The 19,319-nt window shown below is 36.2% G+C and overlaps 1 protein-coding gene across 5 annotated transcripts in view; it reads left to right on the top strand.

Moving 5' to 3' along the window:
* Window positions 1-111: 111 nt before the first annotated feature.
* LOC100745643 (Down syndrome cell adhesion molecule-like protein Dscam2) overlaps window positions 112-19,319 on the top strand; it is a 312,676-nt gene continuing 293,468 nt past the window's right edge. For all 5 annotated transcript variants that reach the window (XM_024370818.2, XM_024370805.2, XM_024370809.2 and 2 more), the window contains exon 1: window positions 112-229. The gene's annotated coding sequence lies outside the window, so the exon portion shown is untranslated. The remainder of the gene's footprint in view (window positions 230-19,319) is intronic.

Raw genomic sequence — 19,319 nt, forward strand, 5'->3', positions numbered from 1 at the left:
GGTTAAAAAGGGTGGTTGTTCGTCGACGCCGAGCGTCGAGCGGGGTGTCTGGTGGGGCGCAGAGGACGCACGGTGGGGCAAGGGGAGGCGGGAGTTGCCGGTGTTCGCCGGTGTGGGATCCTAGTCGGATGTCGGATCCGCGGTGGAAACTTCAGTACGCGATCAACCACCGACGTGTGTTTACGGTCGGAGCTCCAGCGGAAGCTGCGAGGCCTGGCTGCTGCGGGGGGTGAGAAATCTTTTGCTTCACACCTTTTTAATTCTGTTGAAAACGGCTCGGCCTTTTAACACGTTCATCGGCCATTCTCATCGCCATCGTCGCACTTTAATTTCGGACACGTTGTTATACAATTTGGCAAAAGTTTGACAAATTTGATCGTTTCTCAGTACACACGTATGAGCTAAGTGTTAGGTGTAGGCGAAATGATTTCTGTTCTTTGGACTTGTGAGAGTGAATGGTGGCATTCTCATTTTGGATACACTGTCGTATTTCGCAGAAAGGTTTCCTATCCCTCGAACAGTTGCAGGGAAAAGTTTGGTCAGTTGCTAAATGATATTATCCAGGTGGTTTAGCTCTGGTTCGGATTTCTGGATTTTTGCTTTTTTCGCAGTCGTGAGAGTGATTGGTGAGTCGATATGGGTAAAGAAGGTAATGGATGGTGGAACGCGTAGAATCTGTTCGGAGGACACGTGGTCGTGGGCTTACGTACGAGCTTGCCTCGCGTTTAACGAGCTGCTCGTTAAAGCAGCCTTCGAACTGCGAATTTCACCGATGCCTACTACGTTCGTTCCCGATATGTGTTCCGGGTTGCCTGATGACGAAACTGATTCGTCGAGTGCAGAGTGAGTCAAGATGCACGTTCCGGCTGGGAACAGTGAATAATTGGTTGGAACGTGGGTGTATTTGCTTCAAGTCCGTATGTGAACGTTTAATTGTTGGATCGTTGGTCGATTCATTCGTGTTAGGTGAGAATTTTTAATGTAAAAATTGGATCGTTAACTTTTGAGAAGGAACATTATTGTCATTATAATATTGTTAGGATTGTTATAGAACACATAGCGTTGTAAGAGTTGTTTAATCGGCGCAGATTTGCCACGTGCATTTCGTGCGTTCTTCTTAAACTTCGCCTGATTCTGTTACTTTATTTATTCATTCATTTGTCAGCTGTTTTCTCATTTATTATCCTGTTTTTGGACTCTCGAAATTACATTATCGATTCGTTATTCCGTTTGTAGATATTTTTTCATTTACAAGACATCTTTCTCATATTTCGGCGACTAATTAATTTCGTCCGTTCTTTAATTTTGTTTTTAATTAAAATTAAGCAGAATATCTGGATTAACTAGCGGGCAGGCGGAAAGTAAAAACGATTGTATTAAACGAAAAGTGAATATCATTCGTTTCAGCGGATAGTTTTCATTAATCTGAAACAAGAACGCTAAGAAACTCATTCTGCACTTGGTCCATTTAAAGTTAAAACTTCTCCACGAAACCATCGAATACACTTTCAACGCGGAAAGTACAAGTTCATCCTGTTTATGCACATCCCTGTCACTTTTTATTCTTACGAGAAAACTTTTCGGGAAGTTGCTGCAAAGTTATGAAGTTCAGTGGCTGTTCAGGGTCAAGGCGTCGATATCGAGAATCCAGACGTCGTTCCACCGTTACCTTAACGATATTAAGTGTTACAGAATCTCGAAATTTTGTCGTGAAATCCTCGTTGTGTGATACACGGTGACTAGGAAGAATATTTTAATATCATATCATATGAAACGTTATTATTTTATTTGGACTATGCGAAATTTCAAAATGTTTTCTACACACACGATATATTCACGAGAAGTTTTTACGAGCCATTGCATGTAATTAAAAAGTTATTATCGATTATCTCATCTTATACTGCAACATATTTTATTACCAAGCCAGATGATACTTTAGAGTTCATTTCTTTTCTATAAAAGATAACTTGAAAAATATATAATATGCTGATATACTATTGTAATGCGACTGTAAACAATCAATTTAGAGAAGTAAAATATTACTCGTCGGTTGTTCTTTTTATGATAAATACGAGTCAATCAGTGTCATGAGGATAGCACGAGTTTAGTAGGAAAATCTTCAGCGGCAGTTTCATATCATCGATCTTCATCCGGTAACGTCAGCGTGCACTATTTTTGGCGAGAATTTCCCGGAGAAAAGTTTGATTCCAATCTGTCATTTGGAACGAAGGAAATAGGTCAACTGAACTGTTTTCAAGAGGCTGTCTCTCGCGTGAAAATTCGCAGTACGTGGTAATCGTTTGAGGCTCTCGTGGAAAAGGGAGGATACGAGGGGTGGTAGAAAAAAAGAAGAAAGAAAAAAAAAAAAATACGATGAAATCACGCCTCCATTCGAGAATCGACTTCTTTTCAATTTGAAACTCGACCGTGAACGAGCTCTCTGCGAGAAGATATTTAACATTTTCATGAATTCCCCGATAATTGTCGCTACGAACGAGTGGTTGAAAGTCAAATCGAGTTTCTATTGTATGAAAATATCTAGCTTCATAATGTAATATACATCAAGTTGATTTGAATAAAGTTTTTCTCAGATATTGATTTATATCGATCGAGAAAGAGTAAAAGACTTTGTACTTTAATCCTATGGGGGTTGTAGTCTACTATCGAGACGATAGTTACAACGGCTGTGGAAGAAGTATTATTATTATGTGCATAAGAAACACGTAACCTTTATTATCCCAGGTTCTGTATGTAGAGGTTTGTTGGCCACTGTAGAGGATGATGCTCGAATAACGAGATAACTTGCTGTTGAAAACCGTCAAGTATATTTAAAATGATAAATAAATTAACACAGACAATAATCACTCGTACTAACAGATTCGCTAATAAAATCGTTGATAACTCGTTGATAACTGATAGATACTGAACTCCTTACGATCGCGTCTTACGTTTATTTATACTGGTCGGGAGAGAGCCGAAAAATTCAAATTCGTTTTCGTTTGACGGTTGTACGTAGCGGTGACATTATTTTGCCCGGAGTTTATTTATTATTACATTATGTGTATCCTAACGATATTGCTACTCCGAAACAAAACAATAACACGATTTGAATTGTCCTGTAGCTCATGTGCCGCTACATGTATTTTATTTTTATAGTATCATATTTTTTTAGTCATATGAGACTACCAAATGAGACTACTTCATGACATGTAATACGTTATACTTGTGTTTGATCAGTCTACTAATTAACGTTTTTACGCACGTAAAGGCTGTAATAAATACAGTGGTATACTTTAAATACTTTTGTAGCTACTATGCATATATCGTGCAAGTATCGATGCAATATAAATATTGCAGGTTTTATTCCGGTTTCGAAATTCAGTGGCAGCAACATACATTCTAGACAGGGAAACAATTTTTACGTAACTTCCATGGAAGTTTAAACACTGCAATCAGTCGTATACGATACTTGGAAAGTAAAAAAATTTGAAATACCTTTTACGCCTGTACGTGACGGTTTACGAGCATTTTATGGGATGCTACGCCGCGAATAAACTTCTTATAGCTCGAAATAAAAATGGTCCCGGTATACGTATTTTTTTTTTATCTTTTTTTACGAGAAATTCCAAAAACCATTCTCTCTATGCTGGGAGTTCGCTAAGCTGAAATTTCTGAATTATTGATCCGTCGTATCCTATATGAACAGGATCCAGTAAAATATTCCATAAAATGGAAATGTACTTGTCTCTTAATCTTCCATCAAGGGAAAATCATTCGAAGTTTCCAGCGATAGAATTTGTTTAAATCCAACTTCGTAGTATACAATTTTTTTCTCAGTTTTTCGAGTCTAGTTAATTAGAGTCTGAAAAAGACTCCTTGTTTTCTTTTGTAGTAAATATTCTTAAGATCCTACGGCTGTTCTTTTTAGCATAAAAAATTTAATATCGTGATAATTATCTTCTTAACTAAGATTTCTACTCATTTTTTTCGGTTATATGCTAAGGAACCTATGAAAGTATTAAAAAGATATTGTTTATTCGTAGAAAATAATTTGTAAAGGATAACTCCAATATTTTAAGGTAGACAAAAGACCTCTTAAACGTACAACGATCCAGAACAAAATAGTTTCCAATAAGAGAAAAGGTATAAAAAAATCTTGAAACGTTTCATAGTTCCAAACGATAGGAAACATATAAAACATTCAAAGATAAAAGATATCGAAACAACAGGGCTTGAAGAGAAAATGTTTGAGGGGTTAATGGATGAACAAACTTAAAGCAAAAGCCGAAAAGAATAGAAAAATAAATGTTATCAATTCCCAAATTAAAAAAAATAGGCTAGATAATTTCGCGATGAATATTGATTTCGATTTTGATTTTAAAGAGGATATTTTCTCATAGAAATTACTAGGAAAGTTACAAAGGGTAAACAAAGAAGATGTATGGCTTGTTTTTAAATAGCATAATTTGTCACGATCGATTAATATCAAGGCTACTCATTATGATACACGTTGAATAATTATGGGACTTCTATAAGGATCCTTCTCGATCATTTCGTATACAGATAGATTTTGCTATTGAGCAAATTTTTTAAAATACAAAACCCAAAATAGTATTCTTATTTATCACGAATTATGCTCTTTATTCAATTAAATTCCCAATCTTCTCCATTTTTTCTTCGCTCTTCGCTCAAAAATTCCACATCTTCTTGATTTTCTTCTCTCATAAACCCATCCGAAAAATGACCAATCTTTTCTATCTTCCTTTTGCTCTTCGCTTAAAGAATTCTCAATTTCCATCCATTTTTCGTTCGCTACTCGAATATTCGAAAGATCTCCGATCTTCATCATCTTCTCTTTGCTCTTCGTTCACGAAATTTCAAATCCTCCTTTCTTCACTCCTCGCCGAGACGATCTTCTTCTAATTCACGCAAGTCGATACTTGCGCTACCAAAATTCAATTTCAGTGTCAAGGTGGCCGGTGATCAGATTGAGGTGGTTAAGGATTGGGTGGTTCGGGTGAGGGGAGGGCTGGGCGAACGCAGTAGCATTCGAAACTCCTTCGGGTAAGAACGCGAGGAACGCGGGTGGCTACGGGATGTGCAGTATCGCGGTGGTGGTGCCGGTTTGCGGTGGAACACACGTAACCAACACCAACGTTGCCGTTGGAGTGGCGTAAAAGTGGTGGTGACGTGGCCGTATCGTAGTGGTAGTAACACCGGTAGTGATAGTAGTAGTAATAGTAGTAGTAGTAGTAGTAATAGTAGTAGTACGATAGTGGGTACAACGGTATGTCTGGCGAGTTCATGAATGAGCGACCACTTCGCTTTCGCGCGAACGCTAATGGGCTTCCTTTCTCGCGCGCCGAACCGCCCCTCGTGTTTTTGTTACGCCGCCGGTCCCGAGCACCTGTTACCAGGATAACGAATCGCCCTTTCGATGATGCTCGGTGACGATGCTGCGTACAACCGACGATTAATTCTCTTTTTTTTTTTTTTCGAAGGATAGGACTATTCGCGTGTTTTCATCGGCTTTGGAGAACTTGGGCGGATAAATAGGTACAATAATAAATGTTGAAAAATACCGAGAGAATTAGTCGTCCTGGTTCTTAACTAAGTCTATTTTTCACGAATAATTAATCGATGATGCACGTATGTCTCGTTGGTGTAAAGAATTGAAATTTGTGGTAATGCGATGAAAATTCTATTTAGAAGGTTATATCCGCATAATAATATTAAACTTGATAAATTTTGAATTAGGTTTTTTCTCGGTGTGGAAGCTAGTGGAGAGATAGAACAGTTAAGAACTATGACTCGCTTACTCGTGACGAGATGTATTTTAATTGTCGATAAGAATTATGCGAGGTGATGAACAATGATCGCTAGATCGTTCAATGATCGAATAGCTAAAACTTATTACTCGTTGATTTTATAAGAAGATAATAAGTACTGTTCTTGGGCCACATACGCTTCTCTGAAATTTATATGTTTCATTAACATTTACACACTGTTATCCAGATATTTATGAACGGTAGTGTATTTTCGGCGCGTGCTCGTGAATTTTGGCAAGGGTGACACGCGGCGGTCTGTAGGAGATTTATCGATGCTTTGTTCTGCACGATGTAGCTTGGATTTAGGGGTGGTTTCGATTGAGTTCTTGTGCTGTGGATGTCACAGGGAAAGTATAAAATTTGATACGTTTACGATTACTCATAAACGTCTATCTAGCCTATCAGAAGATTGTATTTATTCAACTGAAATGTTATAAAATTTCATTGCAAAGTAGTTTAGTACGTTCTAGAATGACTAAGTGCGGTTTTACTATTATTTTATGTGTCAAGAAAGAAATGCGTAAATGTAGTATATTATATATATACGCCCTGTCTAAATAGTAATGGCGTTTTTATTAGATCTACTTCGTGAGTAGTTGACGTATACATTTATGCGAAATGTTTAATGAAAGCGTCGAATCTGAGCTAGTGAAAAAACAACGCGAGTTTTTCCGTTTGAAGCTCTAAATAATTCAAGACATCAGGAACGCTTTCGCAACGTTTTAATCTCCTCTGAGCCCTCGGTTCTCTTCGCGTGCATGTATTCTTTTTTCCACTTTACATCGTTTACCTGGTTGCACAGTAGCCCAGCAATTCGCTAATTTTGCCTGGCCAGTTCAAACAAGGCGTCCAGTCGATCCATCCCAGACCAATTTACTTTTCATACATCCTGTTTCCTTTTTTCCCTCTCTTCCTCGTTCTGTTCGCTTTGAACCGAGTTTTTCGATCGTTGAACCCATCGATCGGTGTCTCGTTTTGCCCGACGATAACGAGAAATCAACCCGTTTACCCCGTTATTTATGCACTCGTGTAAACATGCTCTTATTTTTGTATAATTATCCCGTGGATTGAATAATCAAACGTCGAGTGTTCCATAAAACCTACCACTACCTCTCTGTGTATTTCGCCTTCGTTCACAGAAATAATCTTTTCGTATATTCTTATCTTGATGCTTTCCGAGATAACTTTAAGATTCTCACGTACGGCTTTCTATAGAATTTGTACGTGAATATGGCGGAACTCGAGCCCGTAAAATCGATCCACGTAAATTTCTATGACGTGTTCAGTGCTTTCATATTGCTTAGTTAGGTTGTCTCACGAGGAAGTAGCTCGTTTTTTTTTCGTCCGATCACTGTTTTATGGTAAATTTATACCGTTGTTTTATGATCATTTTTATTCCATTAGATGGAAGGTTTATCGTTCTTCGGGTGATTCCAAGATACTGTTAAAAAGCAAAGGCTATATACATACGTTTTTATGTGATTCGACAATGTCGGTGAAAATACAAGGTGCTTGTGAAAGTGTCCAAATAATTTAGAGTTATCGTTAAACATAGGTCGAGAAAAGTTTCTGCATGGTTGTTCGGATCAATGGTTTGAGCTATAGGTGAACATAGGGATGAACTATTTTTGTGGGAATTATAGGAAACGAAATTATGGGATGATCATAGGAATCTTCAACGATATAGAAGTATCGTTTAACATATGAAGACGATTTTTTTTTCTCATATTAAAACTATATATACAATAAATAAACAAATTTATACGAATAATCGAACCATTGCTTTCATGTTATTGCTGTCGAAGAAAGAAGTGACATTAATTTTAATAATTCCCCCTTAGAGTCTCTACTTTGTGCACACATTGGGCACACAACCACAATGAAAATAAGGAGGATGAACTTGCATGTTCGGTATCAATCGTTATGATTGCACGCACGTTTACGATGCAAATTTTGCTACCCATGAAATACATATTCTCATTAATTACACGGGATTCTCGGTTGAACGAAATGGATCTCGGTGTCTGTTACTTCAGATAAGCAAAATTATGAAGTACAAATATGTTCTTTTTTACCAATGAATCACGCAGTCTGTTTAACATTATTCTACATTGCAAATAAAGGATCGTTTGCGAACAAAGTAATTAATTCCGTTCCTTTTTCAATGATACAACTGTCGCTGATTGAACGCGATATCTGTCCAATTAATTATCAAAGTTCGATTAATCGTCAATTTATACATTTGAGATATTGTAACGGAGATCGAGCTCTGATTACGTAGTAACATAGTTTTTCAAAATTATCTGCTTTCCAGATTATTGATTCAGTTTTTAAAGCGGGATAATATACGTTCAAAATTCGCACGGAATCCTTTTGAACTTGTTAAACCATCACCTTCAAAAACTCTTTTCAGAAGAACTTTTATCCATATCTTTTTTTTATTTCCATTCACGAAATCCGCCACGTAAATTTTTCCCATTTTTCTGCTTTTCAATATCCTACCCGATATGCTATCGAAACCTTTTCCTCTTCGTCATTACGCAATTTGCATATTTCGCGCAACTATTCTCGCACATATTATCTCATTGTCAATATCTTAGTGAAAACTGTAACAAGCCGCTTTACTGCGATATTTGGTTTCATAACAGCTTCTCTTTGAATATTCATATTATTCATGATACTTTCCTAGGAATTTTACTTGTAGGCTATCTTTGATACGAAGAAAAAAGTAAACGTTAGATAAATATAACATATATAACTATACTAATAAAAATATAAATAAATATGTTAGATGGAAGCCTCGAATAAAGGTTTAAAGCACGTTTAACGCATTTTATGAAAAAACGATTTTTATATAAGAAAAATACTAAGAAATATCTGCAATCTGTGTGTACTAAAACGATAGAGACTGTAAAACTTTTAATTCAACTTCCAGCAAAATGTGCTACTGTCTCTTATATGAGATTTCCACTTCAATTAGTGTATCATTCAGTAAAGTAAAAATATACATTTACCATAGAAAATTTGTACACGCATATCCTGCATGTTAAACAATATATTTTGTAATATTTCATTAATAGTATAGTGAAATGTGAGTGTCAAGATTGTATTGGCAAAATTTGAATCTACTCTGAAAATCCATTTATCTATTATGAATGGAAGTTGCAAGATGTTTATTGTAAATTTATATTTAATAAAAAATTGGTCTACGGTATAAATAGTTATTTTAAGCAATAAATGTTAAAGATGATCCTACTGAATATCGAAATTTATTATTAACGCTGTTGTATACAACACTAGTTAAAGTCGTATTCGGGAGGAATTTTTTTCCGACGTTTCACCAGCACTGCAATTAGCTTCTTCAGGGTCCAACTCAAACAATGTTGTGTACAACAGCGTTAAGTGTGACAATTCAGGCCGTGAAAACCTCGCGTCTCTTATTACAGATAATTGCTTGTTCAAGTGCCTCTGTGATTTCTGCAAAATGTATACAGTGGACGTTTCTATGTATAACACGGTTAATTCGTCCTCTGTTATATGGAAACCGTGTTATAAAAATATCGTGTTATAGGAGGATTGTCGTAGTTTGTGATAAATGAGTTGAATAATATCCTTGTACTAAATATTAGCTTGTCCGAAAACTTTCTTTTGTTTTATAAGGAAATAGTAGACGCCCAATGTTTTTTGTTTTATATTAGTTTATTGAATTATGCGCGAACATAATAATAGAAATAGAACGAAATGAATCATACCTAATTCAATAAAATAATATAAGCCAGAAATTGTTGTTCATCTATTATCACCTTATGAAACGAAAGAAACTTTTCGCACAACCTAATACTTGTAACTTGCAAATAAGTATACTCGTAACTTCTAACTAAATAGTTGTAGCTTTTGTAATGCTTTCAGAATCGTTTAGAATTTGTCCAATGTAATCGCGATAGTTAAATGCCCATTACAGGTGCAATGAAATTTCAAAATGTTTCGCATAACAAACGTGGTACGTTGATGAAAGATATCGACGAATGTACCAATACTTCTGCGTGCCACTGTATAAATCACTCCATTTACAATTCGTCAGAACGTTATATTTACGCACGGTATACGCGTTATTTCATGATCTTTAATGGATCAATTAAAAAACGTAAGCCTGCCTGACATTAACCATTCTTTTGCTACAACATTTCAAACGAAACGTATAACAACGACGGTGTATTCGTGAAGTAAACACATACTCCATAGAAAGAGGAATAAATTGATGAAGTTTACGAAATGCTAGAACGTTTGAAAGCGTTAATGGAACTCGGTGGAAAGGAACCCGTTTTGTAGGAAATAAAAAACTACGGGGACTGGCTATTGTCCCGTGCGTAAATTAATTATTACTTCGGTGCTGATAATAGCATTGTTATTTGCGTTCGGCTCGATATCGTATTTAATATTTCAAAACCGGGTTTAATGCATGCATTCGGCACGACCCGGGCTACATCAGTGGCACGTGTCTTTCGTGACGTAATAACCGATAATGGCGTGCGTTGCACGATAAATTTCATTCTACGGGAAAACCCAGCTGAATATTGACCGACGGCCGACACGCCACTCCGCTCGAAATCATTATGCGAACGTGACACGCGTATTTTCGCCGGTGGACCGTGTTGCTTCTTCCGCCAGGTTCATGAAAATCCTTTTCAAACTTGGTATGCAACTTTGTATACGCATCAGCTCGCAAAAGTATTTCGATGCCCACGATAGTAGAACTTTTACGTTTGTATTATATGTGTCTTATGAAACGTATCAAAATTTCATTAGCGTTGTAACGATGACACGATTACTACTGTTATATTGGCAAAGTTTGGAATCAGTCTGAAAATGTGTATAGAAATGGCAAGATACGCGAACTTTTCGACTTTCTATAAAGCTATTAATCTCACATTATCCTGATGTGTACGTAATTAGTATTCAACATATCCATAATGGAATTTTATTTTCATAAATTCATTTATCGCAAGGAGAAGGCATAAATAATCGCAAATATCAAGGAAAATCTAATGGGAAGAGTAATATTTGTAAATGTCATTTTTATAATGTATTTTAATTTATGGAATTGATTAGCATGGTTTCTGAACGATTCGTATAGTGAAAAATTAGTATGCAGTTTAAATAGCCATCCTCGTTCCTTGTCAAGTTAATACACTGATTCATGGTAGTATTTTACATTTACAGAAACAGTTAAAAATATATCGTACGTGCTACTAAAACCCTTTCAAATTTCATAAGCACTGTAATGAAACGCGACTGTTATGATTAGGTATATCGGTGAAATTAGAAATTAATCTGGAAATGTGTTAGAATTTAATAAAATGTTATTACAGCGTGAACAGCGATTTAAAGCATATAACAAGTGCTGAATACAGTCTCACTGAACATTGAGATTTATTAATATAGTGTAGGTTAAATATTATACCATAAATACTATATAATATGATGAATCAATATTATATTCGTGGATATCATTATATCAATCCGAAATATTAATATAAAGATAATGTACAGATAATATAGAGATTGGCTGTAAAGAGATTTGAATTGGATGAGATATGATTAATCAGTCGTTTTGATGGAAATGAGTCTGATATTTTTGTCTGTCTTGTATTTATCCACTGGAATCGACTGCGTTTGTATGACGTGTTTAATTTTCTGTATTTCACATTAATTCCAAGTGTTGCTATACGGAAGAATGTAAAGGTGAAATGAACACATTTATATAAAAATTAAACGAAATTCAATTAATCATCTACGTAGGTGTTTTTCGTTGAAATGAGCTCTACAATTTCGTGAACTTTGCATGTTTATCTCTGCTACGCTGTTTGTGTGCTGAATTTAATTTACTCTCGGTGTTCCTGCATTAATTCAATGTGTTAATAGAGAAGAACGTAAAGATCGAATATCTGTAGGTAGCAGCATTAATTAAATCGTAAGTTGATTTTATATTTGTTATTGGTTATCACAGTTGAGGATAGCAAGCAATTAATTAAGCGTAAGCGAGTTACAATTAAATTTTAATAGACTTCAATAAATGAAAGGTGTCCCACTAATTACCTTCAATTTCAATATTTTTATTATTTTAGATAACGCATGAAAATGTTTGATACATGTGAAACTTGTACAACTTAACAAAAGATACGACACGTTAAAAATGCTTTCCTGTAGCTGGAAATAAATTTCCCTCTTTCATTTGGAATATCCAACTTAATGCCCAATCTGATGCAAATGTTTCTTCTGTTTATTTTAAAAACAGCTGTCCCTTTGATCGTTTTATTTTGATCTAACATTCTGTTTTATAAAAGTACGACCCTTCAACGTTCAGAAAAGAATGAGAATCATCATCATGAAATCAGTCATCAAATATGGATATACTGAAAGCCTACAATTATAAATCACTAGTCGATCGACCTCACATAAGATGCAAAATTTATTGCAACAATCTTCAGCTTATTTCAGTTAGGCTATATATATATATATATATATATATATATATATATATATATATATATATATATATATATCCTTGCGTAGTTAGGATGACTGAGATAACATTATCTAATAAAAAATGATCTGAAAACTGTATTAACTTATACAATGCGTTTAATTCTAATTCCCGATATCTGTGTATTTATAGGAAGTTCGAAGCTGCAAAAATACGCTTAATATATAAAAATACATAAAATATCCAAAGTATAGCACTTACTATCGCGTTTAGTAGATAAAACGAATTGCATATTTCTTCGATTAAATCTACTATACTACTATTGATTAACCCAATAAAACGAAACGGAAAAAGGCGAGCAGCAAAGCATCTAAATCATCTGAAACTCAAACTGATGTCCACTTGTGACGAATGTGTAACAAACGACGCGAGTGTTGCAGTCGAGAAACCATTCGAAATGTTGAATCCCGGGGTTAACAACACCATTGGTATTATGGTAATAAAGACGAACGAGCCAATTAACCCTCGTAGTCGGTTAATCCTCTTGCCGCTTTATCCTGGCGCACCCTCGTCATTCTTCGCTTTTAACGATCGGTAAGAGCATTAATACATCGATAAGTTATGTTGCGAAGGAAACGGCATAATTTCATGTCGGTTATTTATAACTTCAGCAGGAATAATTATTTCCTCTGCCGTGTAGTCAATATATTAAACAACATTGTTATAAATCACAATAGTCGACTGTCGAGGGGGAGAGAGAAGAGGCGGATGGTTGTTAAGACTGGGAGACGCGTTAATCGGTAATTCATACTTTCAGTGTTAATTCAATCGATGCGCCATTACTACAACGATACTTCAGCGGGAGAAATAATGTGAAATTTATTTAATCGGCGAGTCGTTGCACGCGTTGCGTTTGCAACACCATCTGAAATATTCATCGTTCAATAAAGAGCAGCTCTTGTTGTTTACGCGAGACGCTTATTGTCTTTGCCACGTTTTGCTTCTGGATTCGAGCGGCGCGCACAGTGATCCATAAACGAAGCTTGGTACGTTTAAAAAATATGGTTCGTAATTTGGAAAGATAGTGATTTATTAGTTTATACGTTGCTGTTACGTCTTTTCTATCCTTGGTAATTGTTAGTTAAAAAATCATGAAAAATTCATAGGAATCAACAACGTTGTATAGGAGATCTGTGGTTCGCTGTTCTATGGGTTGTATGGTACAATTTTTTGTTTTTGAATTTGACCGCGATGGTGGCTTTTAACAGAGGAGTTTTGAACGAAATTCAGATATTTAATATTCTTTTCTTCTGTCGGTGGCAAATTGGTCAGGGAACATAGAGAATTTGTACAAACCAGAAAATTCACTGAGAATATTTGGAGAAAAATATTTGTTCTTTTTAGATACAGCAATGGCGGCGTTTACTATTCGGCGAATTTTACGAGAAATTTAATCGATTGAATTTCAACTTCTTTTATCATTTCTTTTTATCGATAATCCATAGTTTACAAAATATGAGACAGTGCTTAGAAATGTAGGTTACTGAAAAAATATACCAAGAGAAGATTTCGTATCTGGTTTCTAATAGCGAGAGAAACTTTTTTACATAGAAAAGTTTTGATCCCGTTTAAAATTCATTTATAACGAGGTGATACCAGGACGTAACAGAAATGTACATACAAAAATTGCTTAATTTGAATATGTCGAAAATTTCGAAAAATATTTACTGTGGATCTCATCGTTACATTTCCTCCGGTTTGCAGATGCTCATTCGAAATCGAGTGTTCGAAATTCATTAATTAAAATTCCCCCGGGTAAATCGCAGTTACGACTGCTACTTCTATTTACAAGTTATTCATTGAAACAGCAATTCATACTATGTATAAATATTCACTGGAGCCGTATGGCGGCATCGAAATAGTTAGGGAGTTGAACGTTTTAATTCGCCCCGGTGAGATTTCTCCAAAGTACACCCTCTTGATTTATTGGAAACCCGCATAATTTCTGTCAATTAAGAGACCTTTAAACTCGAAATTCGTTACTCGGAAATTAATTTCATGATGAGGAGGAAAATCGCCGGAAGTTTTCCCCTACCGATGTTAAATAACCATTTAACGTCGAATAACTGAACCGTGATGATCATGAATATTTACTTCTTCACGGTGATTTTAATTTCATATATATATCCGGGACAATTTATTCGATGCTGATCGAACGTTATTTTTCCACTTTCGTTAATCATTCGTTCTGCATTAACAAGTATTCCTCGTTATTTTCCATTGCAAATACTTCATTATTCGCGATTAAGAGGCGCGATGAAAAGATATCGATCTTTTTAAAAAATCACACCCAGAATTCCATATATTTACAACGACATTGTAATTTAAGATTTTATTGATTAACAAAGTAATAAATGCATTTATCTTCGTCAAACAGCTAATTTCGGTATCAGGCTATTTAGCGTGCTCTATATGCCTTACAAGAGGATCAGAAAAATTGTATTTCCATTACAATTAATTAACGAAAATATTATTTCTTCTACACAGTCCAAGAGACATTTGCTCGTGAAAGGATTAAGAAAAATAATTATAAAAATCATACGAATTTATTTTCTTAAAATTTCAATTAATCCATCCTCTCGTCCTCGTTGTCACTGGCATACGCGCTCTTCATATTACAAACTTCTTTTTTCTAACGCTTTCCGGTTAACAAATCTTCCATCGAAGTTTCCTTAATGGAACGATATGGTGTCTATATCTCGGACCACCCGCCAGCAACTTCTATTAGCGGCAGAATTGTACAAGGCGGATTCTTAATAAGAATCGGAATCGTGACGCGATTGTTCTCTCGCGATAGGGGAATCGCATGGTTCGTCTACGACGACAGATGTCGATTGACACTGGCTCGAACCAGGATGCCAGCGACAAGGTACGATGGAACAAAAGTTTTTCGTGCTCTTGTCCAGACAAAAGCCTCCCACTTGCCTTTTCGGATATACTTTCAGCTACTCTCACCCTTCGTTCGCCGATTCCCCTCTTCTTTTCATTCCTTTCGTTCCGTCGAAGGGAAAGTAGGAATTCTCGGAAGTCTCCCTTCCATCGTTTTCTTCTCCGGAAAGTCTTCTTTTCTATCTTCACCCTTTCTTTCCCTATGGGAATTCAGTTGCCGCTGGAACTCGAGTGGCACTCGTATCGAGTCGTTGGCTGGCAGGACGAGATTGATAGGAAAGATCACGATGATATCGATGACGAACACAACGTCACGAGTGGAAGATCGATGCCGGAAGTATCTTTTGTGTAGTGGGAACGGTTTTATCGGGGACGTCGAACCTTCGATCGAATATTCGACGGTGTTGCGGCTTTGCGAATTTACGATCAGCCTTCTATTTTGTTTTGTCGTCGAAGACAGCAAATATCGCTATTTTGCAGTTTCTCGTTTTTTGAGATTTTGCTGCAATTTAAGAATTATTTTGGAACGTAGCAAACGTTTCGATCGGTAGACATTTTTGAATCGATCCGATTAGGCTTTTGTGAATATTATTGTCAAGGCCAAAAACTTGTATTAGTCCTTTTCTCTCTCTGGAATTGTAGTAAAACTTGAGAATTCTTTTTTGGATTAGTGGATGTTTCAATACACGGATTTTCTTTTATCAATTTCATTAGGTTCTTCTTATTAACATCATCGAGGGTTAATGGCTGTGTAATTTAATGGTTTGTCGATTCGACGCTTTATTTGAAATACTTATTTTCAGATTCTGGGATTCTGCTGGAATTTTCACGTTGTTTTGAATATGTTCATAGTATTTCATTAAGGTTACATTTTTTTTTATTTTTCTTTTAATCTCGCCTGTTTAGTCTTTCATTTCGTTTCCATAATAACAAAATGAGTATTATCCATGAAATTTGAGAGACAAAGACGATGAAAAGGATATTAGGTTAGATGAATTATTTGATAGGAAAGAGAATCAAAAAGGGAGCAGATTATTCAATTTGGCTCGAAATTAATGGGAGTATTTTAATGTCAAGGGAAGAACGATGATTCCTTTGTCCTTGTATACGGTCTTCCCGATTTCTCGGAAGCGAGGAATAAATCTCTACGCAAATCGCATTCGAGCATTCCCAATATGCCGGCTTAATAACGTTGAAAACCATCTAACGCTATTAAATCCAGCGTAAAACTAACTGCCAGGGCTTAACGAGGTCGCTTTAACAGAAACCAAAATCCTCTACTCCGATGTTCATCCTTGATTCTACCGTTTTCCGAAAATTCGGTGTTGAGTCACAGAAAAGGAAATACAATTGTTGAAAATTCTGCGTGTAATTGCGAACTTAATTAGAATATTTTAGTAATGTCAAAGATCACCGAATAGTATTTCATTCATAAAATCATTGGTTTCTCAATAGAGACTTTATTAAATTATTGTATAATATTAAATGCATCAAAATTTTTGGTTTTATCAGAGTCTTTAAATTGTTACAAAATATTAAATTCGTCGAAAAAGGTTGTTGATTTTAAGAGAAACAAAATCGTTCTATTATTTCTTGAAAATTCGACGTTCAGATTAACGAAAGAAGTTTCCATATCACGAAGAGCTTAACAAGGATCGAAACCTTTTGCTTCTAAATTCATCCATAATTCATATTTATATTTTCATTCTATTTCTTTGAAATACGATATTGAATAAATGAAGATACATACATAGAAAAGAATTAAGGAAACCGCAGCGTTATAAACCCGCTACGTACGAAAAGAAAAGATGGAAAGAAATAAATTGGAAGAAGAGAAGTACGCTCGCAAATCATCTATTTTCACAATAGTCTAACCACGTAGCATAAGGCAGTTTAATACAGACGAACGTGTCCTCCTAAACAACAATCAAAACCTCTTATTTCCAGACTTAACGATTCCGTTCTATAAAATTCCGCCACTAGATCAATAAATTAAATCCCATAAAACGTCCGCAAAGAAAAACGTATTGCAATCCTGCTATTTACAAAAAAAGAAAGCAAAAGAAAGGAAAAGAGAAAGAAACAAACGAATAAAGCGAAAATAAATTGCAATAAGAGAGAAGAGAATTGCATTCAAGTTCCGCCTATGACAACCTAATAACGCCGAAGACCATTAAACCCCATTAAATTCAGCATGAAACTAACGGGCTGGGGAATTAACGCGACCGTTCTAAAAGGGAACGAAAAATAATGATCTTTCTTTCTCTGCGATTCTCTCGGCGCGCTCGCCCGTAGTCGAGTCGTTTTGCGGGCTTATTAGAATTTTTCGTTTGAGATATCCACTTAATTGACTCCGCGTGAACGGATGAGAAGAAAACGCGGGCAAGGGATGGCACGAGGAAAGGTAACAGGATGGATCGAAAGGGAGGGGAGAAGGGACGAGGCAAAGGGGTATGAGGGTAAGTGGCGGAGAGGCTGGTTGGGGATCTCCATTATCGTAATTAATATCATTACAATTAACGCGGCAGAGACGTTGGTACGCTCGTCGAGCGAGCTTGGATTCCTTTTACTGCACTTTTAACGCGACCAAGCTTTTCCGGCTACGTAACGAGCGGAAACTCGGTTTTCGAATATTCTTGGATTTCCGCACACGCGTTCCACGGATCTCTTTTTTCTTCTTCGTTCGTTCTTCTCCTTCCCTTCCGTATCCTCGCGATAGTCGGATGGAAACTGCTCTCTGCACGAAGAGTCGTTTATAATTATCCTTTAGCCAAGCGTTGCGTGCCTTTACCGATCCACGTGTTCTTTGTTGGTCGTTTGTCAGTAGAGAAATTGTACGACGATGTTGTGATACTCGAAGCACACATATAATTAAGTATAGGTGCTGGCAAAGTGGAAATCATTTGATATCCACGTGTATCCATTTACAAAATAAATAACAAAGAAACTAGGTGGTAAAACTGTAGCGAACATATATTGGCTTTTTTTTTTCGTTTGTCGCAATTTTTTTGCATAATTTCCTGAAACGTAAGAAATGTTCTGACGATGGAAACACTACTGCACCTATTTTTAACGTTTGATTTATTGCTTCAGGCTTTAGGTTTCTTTAAAATTTGCAAATTGTTTAGAATAGAGTTTCAGAGTTCCGAAATTATGGATCTTCGCGGCATTGTATAGGTGAACTTAGGGACTAACGATTGTTTTTTGCCTGATTCCCTTAATTTTGCATCCGGAAACTTCGACTATGAGTTTCATCCGTGAAGTTGTAGGTTCCACTTTGAGTTTAATTACTCTTTTGAGGCGGTAACATGTCGGTTACTGTTTAAACGATAGATGGAAAATAATCCATCTAAACTTTGAACATTAATATAATTCATTTATGATCTCAGAAATAATTATTGAGCTGGCAACTAAGTGATTGCGGATTTTGTCAATTCCACCTAATGACAAAATCCGCAATCACTTAGTTGCCAATCCAATAGTATTGCATTGATCGTTATTTTATAATCTTCGTACAAGGACAATACTCGTAAAGTAACCGCCAAAGGAACTAGTAAAGATGCACGAAACACATACGTTTCTTTCGATCGTTATTCGACAATCTGTGCACGAGAACGATACCGGAAAAACAGTATAATTACATCGAATACCGATACGAAACTGTAAGACAGAAAGTAGAAACGGGAACGAGGTTCATGTTGCAGTCAGTCACGCAAAATGCACTGACATTTTTTAATCGTTCAGCGAAGGTTCAATTCGTAGTTGGCACGCGACTTCCATTAACGTAATCAACGTATACTTTGGAGCGACGTTGCACAGAAACGAGGCAGCCTGAATTCCATTCAAGACGCGTTTATCACGCGACGCAGGTTTGTTCGGACGCGCGAAACCCTCGTTTCGAAGAGTCTTGGATTTCCAAGGCTGGTCCGTGAATGCCCGTGTTTCATTCCATCCCGTTTTATTGCTGGTCGCATTGTTACTCGCCGTGTTCAAGCTTCTCATTTATCCACACTTTCTCTATGCAGTATCATGCAAAAGTCAGCCTACCTACGTTAGTA

This window comes from Bombus impatiens, unplaced genomic scaffold (genome assembly GCF_000188095.3).
Source record: "Bombus impatiens unplaced genomic scaffold, BIMP_2.2 scf_0049, whole genome shotgun sequence".
Lineage (NCBI taxonomy): Eukaryota > Metazoa > Arthropoda > Insecta > Hymenoptera > Apidae > Bombus > Bombus impatiens.